Below are 11,202 nucleotides of genomic sequence, written 5' to 3'. Positions count from 1 at the left end.
CTGCCACTGAGCCGTGCGACCTTGGACAAGTCACTGAGCCTCTCTGAGCCTCTGTTGCCTAATTTGTAATAGAAACAAACATAGCCCCCCTCCCAAGGGCTCATGTGAGAATTAACTGATAGCTTACTACCTGCCACATAGTACGTGCTCGATAAAGGGGCCACTGGTATGAGTCCCCAGAGGTCTGGGTGAATGGAAAAGGTAGCACGCTAAATCAGTTAATAATAATGATATACCTTGAACGGTGCCTGGTACGGTGACTGCTAAGAAAATGCTTGATACATAAATAAAATTAAAAAGAGATGAAAAAGTGGAGTTGCTAGTGGAAATCTTCCTTGAAGCCAAAATGAAATTAGTCCCCTGAGTCCCTGCCTGGCCGGTGGCTCAGGAAGGGCAGAGTGATAAGGAAGGTGGAGGCTCCTCCCACGTGCGGCCTGCCCTTGAACTTTCCACCTCCAACAGCCAAAGCCCTGGAAGTCCACAACACAGCAAGGGAGACTATTTTTGCTTTTTAAACTTTGGGATTCTAGTGAGTGTTTTTCCTACAACTTGCCTCCTCCCCAGAGGGACCCACCATATCCTGGTGTCTGTGGCTATAAGTTAGTTTCCGCTGCTTGGACCTCTGCACACATGAACTTGGGCAGTATGTGCGCTTTCGTGCCCGGCTTCCTTGTGTGAGTCATTCTGCTCCAGTGCGCACCTCTCCAGGCTGTTCTTCCTCACTGCTGCATAGTACTCCACGCTGGGAACCGACTCTAGGTGATGCCCGAAGGACATGGTACTGTCTCCAGGTTGGGGCTATTGTGAATAAGGCGGTGATAGACATTCTAGTGCCACTGGGGGACGAGTACGCTCATCACAGGGAACTTCCGGGCTGGACGGTTAACTGGAGGTCAGCGCGAGCAGATATTGCCAAACTGTTGCCCAGAGAGGTAGTACCAGTTTGCACTCCCACAAGAGTTTCTGTTGTTCTGTATCCTCAGCAACATCTGTCATTCCGTTTTATTTTTATTTTTTTTTAAGATTTTATCCATTTATTTGAGAGAGAGAATGAGATAGAGCGTGAGAGGGGGGAGGGTCAGAGGGAGAAGCAGACTCCCCGCCGAGCAGGGAGCCCGACGCGGGACTCGATCCCGGGACTCCAGGGTCATGACCCGAGCCGAAGGCAGCCACTCAACCAACTGAGCCACCCAGGCGCCCTGTCATTCTATTTTAAAAGTGCTCCCTGGTTTGGTGGGTGTGTCGTGATGGTTCTCTGTGACTTTTAATTTTAATTTCCCCGCATATGAATGAGGCTGTTCCCATAGGCTAACTGGGTCATCTGGATATCCTCTTTCATGAAGTGCGCGCGTTCCTTTGCCAGCTTGTAATTGACTTGTCTTTTTCCTCCTGCCCTACATAGTTCCTTACTCCTTCTGGGTATGAGCCCCGTGTCAGTTTTAGGTATTATGAATTCCTTCCCCTGGTCTTCGGGTTGTCTTTTTATTCTATCAGTGGCATCTTCTGATGAACGGACGGTCTTGATTTTAACAAACTCTTAACAAACAACTCTCATGGATGAGTTTTCCCTAGAGGGTGGCCGGCCACATGGTGGCATTCAGGAGCTGACCACCCTGGACGGACGCCCGGCACGGTTGCCTGCCGCCTGCTTGCAGGTGGTTGGTGTGACAAAGTCAAGGCCCCTCTTCCGTTCCCCACCCCCAGGGGTCAGGCCAGAGGGTCTCAGCAGTCACACTGCCAGATGCCCCAGGAGCCTGATCAGGGCCGGGGGACCCCGGGTGGGGGCTGTGGGAAGCGCACAGAGACACCCCATAGTAGGACTAAGTAAATCCTTAGGGGCAGATGCTCAGGGCTCCTGGTAAGGTCCTCACACTTCCTCACGCCCACCAGCGACAGCTCTCTCTAAGCTGGTAAGACCGGTTGTGCTGCTGGAAGCGTGAAGAACAGGCCTGGGAGGGGCGGATGCGCTTCCATGGGAAGACCAGCAAAGCAGGGGGTGGGGGTGAGTGGTAAGAAATGCTAAAGCCACGGGCTCTCTACAGAACTCTGGTTGGTAGTGCTCGCTGATTTCGCCAGTGTAAATACTCCCCCTGTGGCCAAGTCCAAACTTCCAACACGGTGCCACTGAACGTGGAGTTGGGCAGAGACGCGCAGGAACCCACCGTTGTCTGGATCTCCGTTACACACACGCAATAGACACAGTAGACACACATGCCTCAAGAGCATGACAGAGGTGCAGTGGGTGATTAGGAAGTGGTGGCGTTTGAGTGCATTTATCACCTCTGGTTTACACCATTGACCTGTTAAGTTTGTATAACTGAAGTTCTAATATTGGCTGCCTTTAACAGTCAGCTCACAGGATTCTGGAAGAGGTACCAGCCGGCAACTTCTGTGTGGCAGGGGCCCCGGGGAGCGAGTCCAGGTCTCAGAGGTCCGGTGCCCAAGGGCAGCCCCACTCTGAGTGCTCCCTGGGGGCTCCCACTGCCAGGATGGAAGAAATGCTCCCCTCCGACAGGCCTGTCCGGTCTCATCGGGCCCCATGTCAATCAGGACAGAAGGCCAGCCTGCCCTGGTTATCTATCTGACTTGGGGAAGAGGGTGGTGGAGAAAGGAGGGGAGGCCCTGATTCAGTTGCACACGTGTGGTCACAGCCCCGTGCCAGGGTTCCAGACTCTTCCCCACCAATTCCAGCCACCCAGCTTTCAATGATTAATGTGCCCGCCCTCGAGATAATGCTGTTAACTTAATTCCCCATCAATCTCCAGTTCCTCATGAGATAAAGTCCAAACTCCTGAGCCTGGTCTGTACAGCTCTGAGGAATTTATTTTTTGATTGGGCCAGGAGGAATTTGACCCTTGCTCACCTAGGCTTTTCACCTTCCGGAAAATGCCGTGCACTTTTACCCTCCTGGGCTGTTCCCTCAGCCAGGATAACCTTCTCCCTTCTTGACCTGGGGGAAGGCTCTCCATTCTTCTTGACCCAGATGAAATACTAGCCCCCCCTTCTTTAAGATTTTATTTATTTATTTGACAGAGAGAGAGAGACAGTGAGAGAGGGAACACAAGCAGGCGGAGTAGGGGAGGGAGAAGCAGGCCTCCCGCGGAGCAGGGAGCCCGATGTGGGGCTCGATCCCAGGACCCTGGGACCATGACCTGAGCCGAAGGCAGACGCTTCGACTGAGCCACCCAGGCGTCCCCTACTTAACATTACGTGAACTAACAGGAAATCAATACTGGCCACGCTTGAAGAGTGGGGCAGTGCGTGCGGCTGGTGGCTGCTGTGCTGGGCAGCAGGATATGGAGCGTCCCCATCACTGCAGGAAGCCCCGCCGGGTACTCCTGCCTGGGGCCCGGGGAGCCTGGGTGGGGGCGTGTTCTGTGCTAATTCCTCCCACGGAGAGCTTTCCACCTGCTGGGCCCGGACTGTGAGCAAGTGAGTGGGATGCAGCCATGTCCCAATGCTGTCCTGTCCCCAGAAAAGATGGGACCTTCTTTTGCTCTGCTCCTCCAACTCTTGGGATGCTGAATGCGACCCCTCATCCTCCCACTGGGAGGCTGGATATGCCCCAGGTGGCTCTGTCCCCTGAAGCCCCCCCAGCGGCGAGAGGGGAAACCCCCACCCCCACCCCTCCCACTGCCTTTCTGTCTCCCGGGGACTGGGGCCCCGTCTCTGGCCCGGACCTAACAGGCAGCCGATGCCACGTATTGACCTCCTAACCCCCTTGACTCCCGGTCCTTTTGCTGTCTCTCAGCCTTGTGCCCCCCAGACTCGAGCCTCTCTGGGCTCCCCGGACTGCTGGTAGGTGCTTCTGGAAAGATCTCACAGAACCGTGATCGGGCGCGAGGCCTCAGCAGGGCCTTGTTGCTGTTGTTGTTCTGTCCCGTCTCATGGCCCCGGGCCGGTGTCCCCCATCTTCTCTGTGCGCCTCTCAAGCCTCTCTTTCCATCCCCCTCGGCCTACTGAGGACTTAATCCAGGTCCTGAGCACCCCTTGGCCAGCTGAGGGCACTCCCTCCAGGCTGGGACCTCACCTGCAGGGACCTCATCTCTCTCGTGGCCAACCTCCCTGAGCATGGGCTCCTACTGTCTCCTGTGCCTCCTGGGGCTGGGGGTCTGTCCCACCGGCCCCCCGGCTCTCCCTGACATGGCAGATAGCTTTTCTCTGTGTGTGTGCCCCACGTTCTCCATCTCCATCCCTTGTCCCACCATTCACTCCTTTACCTCCGGTCAGGGAGCAACGTGGCCCCTGGCCCCTGGAATGAGCCTCCCCTGTGAGCTCGCATACCCAGGCCGACACCAAGGGCACAGCAACTTCAAAGACGAGACGCCTCCATGTAAAGGACGTCAACATTGTCAGTGAGTGTGGAAGTTTGGCGAAAGATGGTAATGAGTAGAAAAAGAGATACTTCTGGACTATATTCCTGTTTTCCCTGTGCATGGTGAAATAGAACACCCAGGCAGACAACTGTACATCAGATCTACGGCTCACAGATGGCCCAGAAAGGGATTGCCTGCGCCAAGTGGCCCCTTCACCCACCCTGCACGTCAGACCACCACTCTCCCTGCGGAGGGGACCCCTGTGCTGACGGCGCCTTGCTTGCTTTGCCGTGTGGTTTTACTCCCCGGGCGTGAATCCCCCATGACTACATTTTCTTCTTATCTGTGTTTGAACTTTATAGTGTGGAAAAACACAGTGGCTATTCTTTGGTGTTTGATATTATTCCTATCACGTTATTATTGTTTTTGGTAGTTTCCTCCAAGTTGGCATGTGTAGCTGTAGTTGATTCCCTTTTTGGCCACTCTATCGTATTTTCTATATGATTATAACCACAGATCGGTTATCCACGCTACTCTCGGTGGACATTTGGATTATCTTTGGGCTTGGCTGTCGTGAAGAGAGCTGCCGGGGCCTTTGGGTACGTGTGTCCTGGTGCATGTGCGCATGACTTTCTATGGGTGCATTTGCTGGAACAGTTGTGTGTGTATTTTCAACTTTGGTAGCTGATCCCTAACAGTGGTTATACTGTGTATTCATGTATATGTGTCAAGACTCCACAGCAGCCTTGCTGTATATTCTTGCAAGGTCAGATGAGAGCAAACAAAGGTGGTGGTTGGGTGGGGGGGGGCGGGGAGTATTAATAAGAATTCAGAACAAATAGGAAGCAAAAAGTAAGATGGGGACATGCATCCCAGTGTGCCAGTAGTTACGGTAAATACACATGACTTAAATGGACCAGGACAAAGACTGGAATAAAAAAGTTCATTTAGGGCGCCTGGGTGGCTCAGTTGTTAAGCATCTGCCTTCGGCTCGGGTCATGATCCCGGGGTCCCGGGATCGAGCCCTGCATCGGGCTCCCTGCTCGGCGGGAAGCCTGCTTCTCCCTCTCCCTCTCCCCCTGCTTGTGTTGCTGCTCTCGCTGTGTCTCTGTCAAATAAATAAATAAATAAACTCTTTAAAAAAAAAAGTTCATTTAGAAGACACATACTAAACGTAACATCACAGCAAAATTTACGGTAAATTGATGAAAAGGAAGTACTGGGAAAACAGTACCCAAAAGAAAGCCACGGAGGGTCGTATTACATCAGATGAAACAGACTTGACACCAAAAAGTGTTATTAGTGACAGAAAGGACATCTGTCACCAGAAAGATGTGACATTTTCAAAGTTGAATACAACGAATAAAAACAGCTTCAAGAAACTGGAAGCAAAAATTGGTAGGACTGCTAGGAGAGCCTGATCTGGCTGCCAGTCACGAGAGAGGCTTCTGTACTCGTCTGTCCGTGACTGGCAGAGAAAGCAGACAACACAGCGGGGAATGGAAAGCGATACAGATCATTAGGATAAGAACCGAGTGGAACTTCTAGAAATGAAAACCGCAGTAACTGAAATCAGAAACTCAGTGGATGGGTTGAAGAATGGATTAGACGCAGCTAGGAAGAGAGTCGATGAACTCAAGGATCTGTCAGAAGGAATTTTCTGGAACACTGCACAGAGAGACAAAGAGGTTAAAAAAATGTGAAGAGGTTAAGATACGTAGAGCAATAAAGTAGCATATGCTTTCTTAGAATTCTGGAAGGAGGAGAGGGAGAATCTAAGACAGAGTGGTATTTAAAGTCTAAGAGCTCATCATTTCCCACTATAGATTCATGCAGCCCAATGAATCCCAGGTAGGATTTTAAAAAAGAAAAATACGTACCAAGGTACATCATGAGGATGCGCCAGAACGTCACGGTGAGCCCTGAATCCGTGACCAAGTTCTCACTGCAGAAGAGCGTTTACTTTGTGCAATTTTGAAAAAAATAAAAAGGTAGAACTTAAATCTTGGGCACGTAACTTAGAAGCGTGATAGGGGTTAAAATGTTGTAAGGAGGTAACTTTAGTCTTCGTCAAAATATGCAAAGTGAACATTTCAGGGAGTTGTCCCCAGTGCCCTTTATGACTATCCGGGAGCAAATCAGGCTCACACCTTGCATTTGGCTGTTGCGAACAGAGCTGCTTTTATTTTTTAATTTTTAAGTTTTTTTTTTTATTTTTAAAGATTTATTACTTGCCAGAGAGACAGAGAGAGAGTACGTGTGCACAAGCAGGGGGAGCGGCGGGCAGAGGGAGAAGCAGGCTCCCCGCTGAGCAAGGAGCCCGATGCGGGGTTTGATCCTAGGACCCCGAGATCGTGATCTGAGCCGAAGGCAGACGCTTAACCGACTGAGCCACCAGGTGTCCCCAGAGCTGCTTTTGGGATGGTTTTCCCACCTTTTAATTTTCGTGGCATCAACTTTCTGGAGAGACTGGGCTAATTGTGTCAGTTGCAGAACGGCCTACATTCAGAATTTGTCTTGATGGTTTCACTGGGGCTCATCGAACACTGGTGTTTTTTTTCTTCTCCCTGGAACTTGTAGAAAATGTGTTCAATTTAGCCTTTCCATGGCACCTGTGACAGGTAGCACTGTATATGCACTTTAGGCACTTGACTGTATCGTGACTGATGGACTTTGGGGGAAAAAAATGAGCGTTAGGACCTTTCTGAGTTTGCATTTTACATTTGCAGCGTGGCAGAGACGGCGGGCCTTCTTCACCGAACACTCCCAAGCCCTTTAGACTGTGCGGCTGACCCCAGGGCGGCGGCGAGCCCCAGGGCGGTGGAGGAAGACCAGGGTGGGGAAGGCCACACTGAACGGGGCCTGGGGGCGGCGGCGGCAGGCTGCGGCGGTTTCTGGCCCTCCCGCCGCTGTGGGACAGGACAAAGTCACCGACACAGGTGACATTCACGGCAGTCTTAAAAATGAGAGAAAAGAAAACGAAAAGAGGTCTCAGGCTTGCAAGCACAGAAGGCCTAAACGTAAACTAACGTGGGGAAAACGCTGAAGCGAAGGCTTGAATGTGTAGACTTGACGGAGTCTATGCTGGGGAGAACTCGGGGCCTCGAGAGACTTGGAGTGAGGTTAAAGGAAACCACAAGTGTGACATCCGGGGTCCTGCTGTCCACGGGACCCCCTCCCAAGGACGACCGCCTTCAGCAAAGTAAGCTGAAGCGATTTTCGGCGAAGTGGCGGCTGGTGCTGTCTAGCTCATGGGCATTAACACCCCCAAGGGGGCATCCTTCCGAAAGGCCTGAGTGGAACAAACAGGTGTTTTTCAGGCCCCAGTGAACAGACGCCGAAAAGGGTTTACTGGGAAAACAGTGTGGCTGCTCCCCAGGACCGCTCAGCTGATCCCCTGGGCAAACACCGGGCCCAGCGGGCAGCCGAGATTCCCTCCGTACTTTCTGTTGGTGTTGGCCCCGTGTGCTTCCTCGCCCCACATATTTGTGCGGGGAACAAACAGTCAGGACCAGCTAGGAGGCATGATCTGCTGAGGAAGAACAGACGGGGCGCTGCGAAAATATTTTCGAGGGTCAGGGTGTCCCGGGGGCCGCGCTGTCCCCATCGGGGACCCCCTAAGGACTTCCACTGTGTCCTGCGGTGCTGTTCTGTGCTTGTTCTTCACCTTCCTAACGGGAGAAGCCCTATGAGCCTCACTCTGCCAGGAAACACACGCGCTTCATTCCGCAAGCTCACCACTTGAGATTATTTTGGATTTCTTTCTCCTGTCGGTCCTGGAAATGGGGTCTGTGGCCGAGCGTGGGCACCGCCGGGGAGCCTGTGAGAAATGCAGACTCACGCGGGCCCCTCCCCAGGCCCCCTTAAGTCAAAGCCCACGCCATAGCAGGACCCCTGGGGGGGGGTGACTGTAGGCACGTTCGCGCCCTGCAGCGCACACGGGGCTCGTAGACCCGGCTGCACATCCGGCCCCTCCGTGCAGCGTTAACACGCATTTTCCATTTCCTACCCTTCCCGGGGCTCCTGGTGAACGGCCCACTTCTGCCCGCTCTCTCCTGCCGTTCCCGCTTTCATGAAAATGCCTTCAGAGTCAACAAAACCACCTCGGGCTTGCGCATGTTCTAGTGGGGAGGAAGACAGAACACGCTGGCCTTCTCCCATCTCAGCGAAACGGTCCCTTTGCTTGAAACCGCTTTCCCCTCTGACTTCTGCCCTGTTGCCTTCTGGTTTTGGGGTTTTGTATTCGCTCTTTTATAGCAAAACTCATCAAGAGGCGTCTACGCTTACTCCGAGTCTCTCTCCTCCCGTTACTTTCTCCTGCACCAACCTATCACCTCCCAGCACCCGGTCTAAGGAAACTGTCTGGTCAAGGTCACCAGTGACCCCCCATGGCTCAGTCGAAGGCCAGTCCTCAGTGTCCCTTCCTTACTCCCCCCCCAGACCCCCCTGCTGTTTGCTCCTTCCTGCCAGCCCCTCCCTGTCTCCTCTGCTGAGTCTTCCTCTTCTCCCTGCTCTCCTGATATCTCATAGCACCCCTGCTTCTCACCCTCACTCACCTCTTTGGTGCGTCTTCCTCTCTCACGGTTAAAGCCATCTACACCGCTGTCTCTCCAGCCCAGACGTCTAGCCTTGTCTGTCTGCCGTCTCTCCAGCGACCTCGCTGGGATGTCTGGCGAGGCACAGACAGACTTCCTGACCTTCACCTCCTGGGACCTGCTCCTCATCTCTGCTGACCCAAGTGTCACAGAGCAGTTAGTTGCTCAGGCCAGACCCTCTGGCGTCATTCTAGGCGCCCCTCTCTCAGACTGCACCTCCAGCCTGCCCCGATGTCCTATTTGTTTCACCCTCAACACAGACCCGGGGTCAGACTCTCCTCCGTAGCTGGCAGGCGTGTCAGCGGGCAACGTGGAGAAGTCTCCCGCCCAACGCCGGTGTGCGCCACAGTCCGGCCGTGGCACTCGTGCGTGCACGGATCTCCATGGAAGTCCCGCGCAGCGTGTTGCAGCCCCGCCCCGGAACTACAGCAAACGTCCCGCAGCGGTGGGAGAGTGAGGAAGCCACGGAATGTTCACGCGAGCAGACTCGAGGCGGGAGGAGGAGGAGGGCGGCCTGCGGTGGGACATGAACCGCATGCGCGGTGTTGAAAGATGCTGCGCACGGGATACGCGGTGTGACTCCGTGCGTGTCAAGTTCAAGGACAGCCTCGAGGAGCCTCAGGTGCTGGGAGGCGGCCGAGTGGTTGTCTCTGGGCAGAGACGGGGCCGCCTCGGAGCTGCACTGGAGGCCTCTAGGGGCAGATCACGGGCGAGTCTTCATCTGGGTGCTAAACAAAGTACTTCCCTTGTGGAAGTGCTGTGAGCTGTACATCTAGGATCTGCACGCTTTGCTCTTAAGTTTTCCTTCGGTTCAAAACACCCAGACTCAACCACTCTTCCCACCTGCACGGCTCTTCCCTTGATGGAAGTCCCCGGGCTCTCAGCTGGGGGAACTCCTGAGCTGCCCCTGCTACCGGTCTTGCCCAAGGAGGTCTGTTCTCAACACAGCCAACAGAGTGGTCGGGTTTTATCATTCCAAGGCTCACCTCCGCAAACGGTTCCTTCTGAGTAAAATCTGGATTCTTCCCAGTCAGCCCCACGGCCAGCAGGATCCAAGCCCGTGGCTCCTTGCTGCCTTCCCACAAGCCCGGCCACTCCCTTCCGAGCCCCCGGGGCCGACTCCTCAAGGGGGCCTGTTCTGACCGGCCTACCGACCTTGCGCTCAGCACCCTCAGCTCTCCTGTTCCTCCTCATTCTACACTACGCTTGTTACTTTATTCCAGTACCTTCTTCCTTCAACACACTGCACGGTTTGAGTGGTAGCCCCCCAAAAATGTCCACCCAGAACCTATGGGTATGACCTCACTTGGAAAAGGGACTTTGCAGATGCAGGTAAGTTAAGGGTCTTGAGATGAGAGCATCCTGGTTAGGGAGAGCACTAACTCCAATCCAAGTGTCCATAGAAGAGAAGAGAAGGGGAGAAGACACACAGACGGCCACCGAGTCTGAGGTAATTTGCTCCAGCAACTCCAGGAAACTCATGTACATACCATTTCACTTATTTATTATTATTATTTTCTGTGTCTCTCACTGTGAGCTCCACGAGGGCACAAATGACTATTTTGTTCGTGATGCATTTCAAATACCAGGGCCTGGCACCTAGTAGGCACTCAAGCCTGAAAAGGAACTGATTTATTGATTTCAGCGTGGTAAGTCCTGGCTGAAGTATTCTAAGACTTAGCCAAATAAACGAGTGGTGACACATGGCACCCTGGGGGGCCACCCAGTGCCAACAGGCCTGGATGCTGCCCACAGCAATGAGGATGAACCTCAAGTTCATTTTGCTGAGCGGAAGGAGCCAGACATAAAAGACAGCGTTCTGTATGATACCAGCTGAGCGCCTCCGAGAGAAAGCGGGTCAGCGTGGCCCTGAGCCCAGGGCACAGGAGGGTCACTGTACAGGAGACGAGCTATTTTTTGAGGGGCAGTGAAAATGGTCCCTCCTTGTTGTGGACACTCGGTCGGGCATCCGCGTCTGTCCGAACTCTTCAAACTGGACCCCTCATATGGGTGCAGGTGATTGTATGTAAAGTATATCTCAAAAAGGTGATATCATCAGGTGGTTTGTTTGTCTAGAATAATGTAATAATTGTCTAAAGCAAATCCCCACCGTGGGCCCTGGAGCAGGTGTGAAGATGCGATTTTAGAGTCCAAGACTATGTGGCAAGAATGTACAAGGAAGCGGAAAAGGTAAAACCAAAGGGACAGAGAACAGACAGGGCTGACTATTTGGAGCCTGACCAAGGACGCACCTGCGAGACGGCGCCGTCGGCAGAGTCCCCGTCTCCGAC

Source organism: Eumetopias jubatus, unplaced genomic scaffold, assembly GCF_037043125.1.
Source record: "Eumetopias jubatus isolate StellerSeaLion01/CBP00866 unplaced genomic scaffold, mEumJub1_p1.0 scaffold_1, whole genome shotgun sequence".
Lineage (NCBI taxonomy): Eukaryota > Metazoa > Chordata > Mammalia > Carnivora > Otariidae > Eumetopias > Eumetopias jubatus.
The sequence above is the reverse complement of the archived record's forward strand: the minus strand, read 5'-3'. Positions refer to the sequence as shown.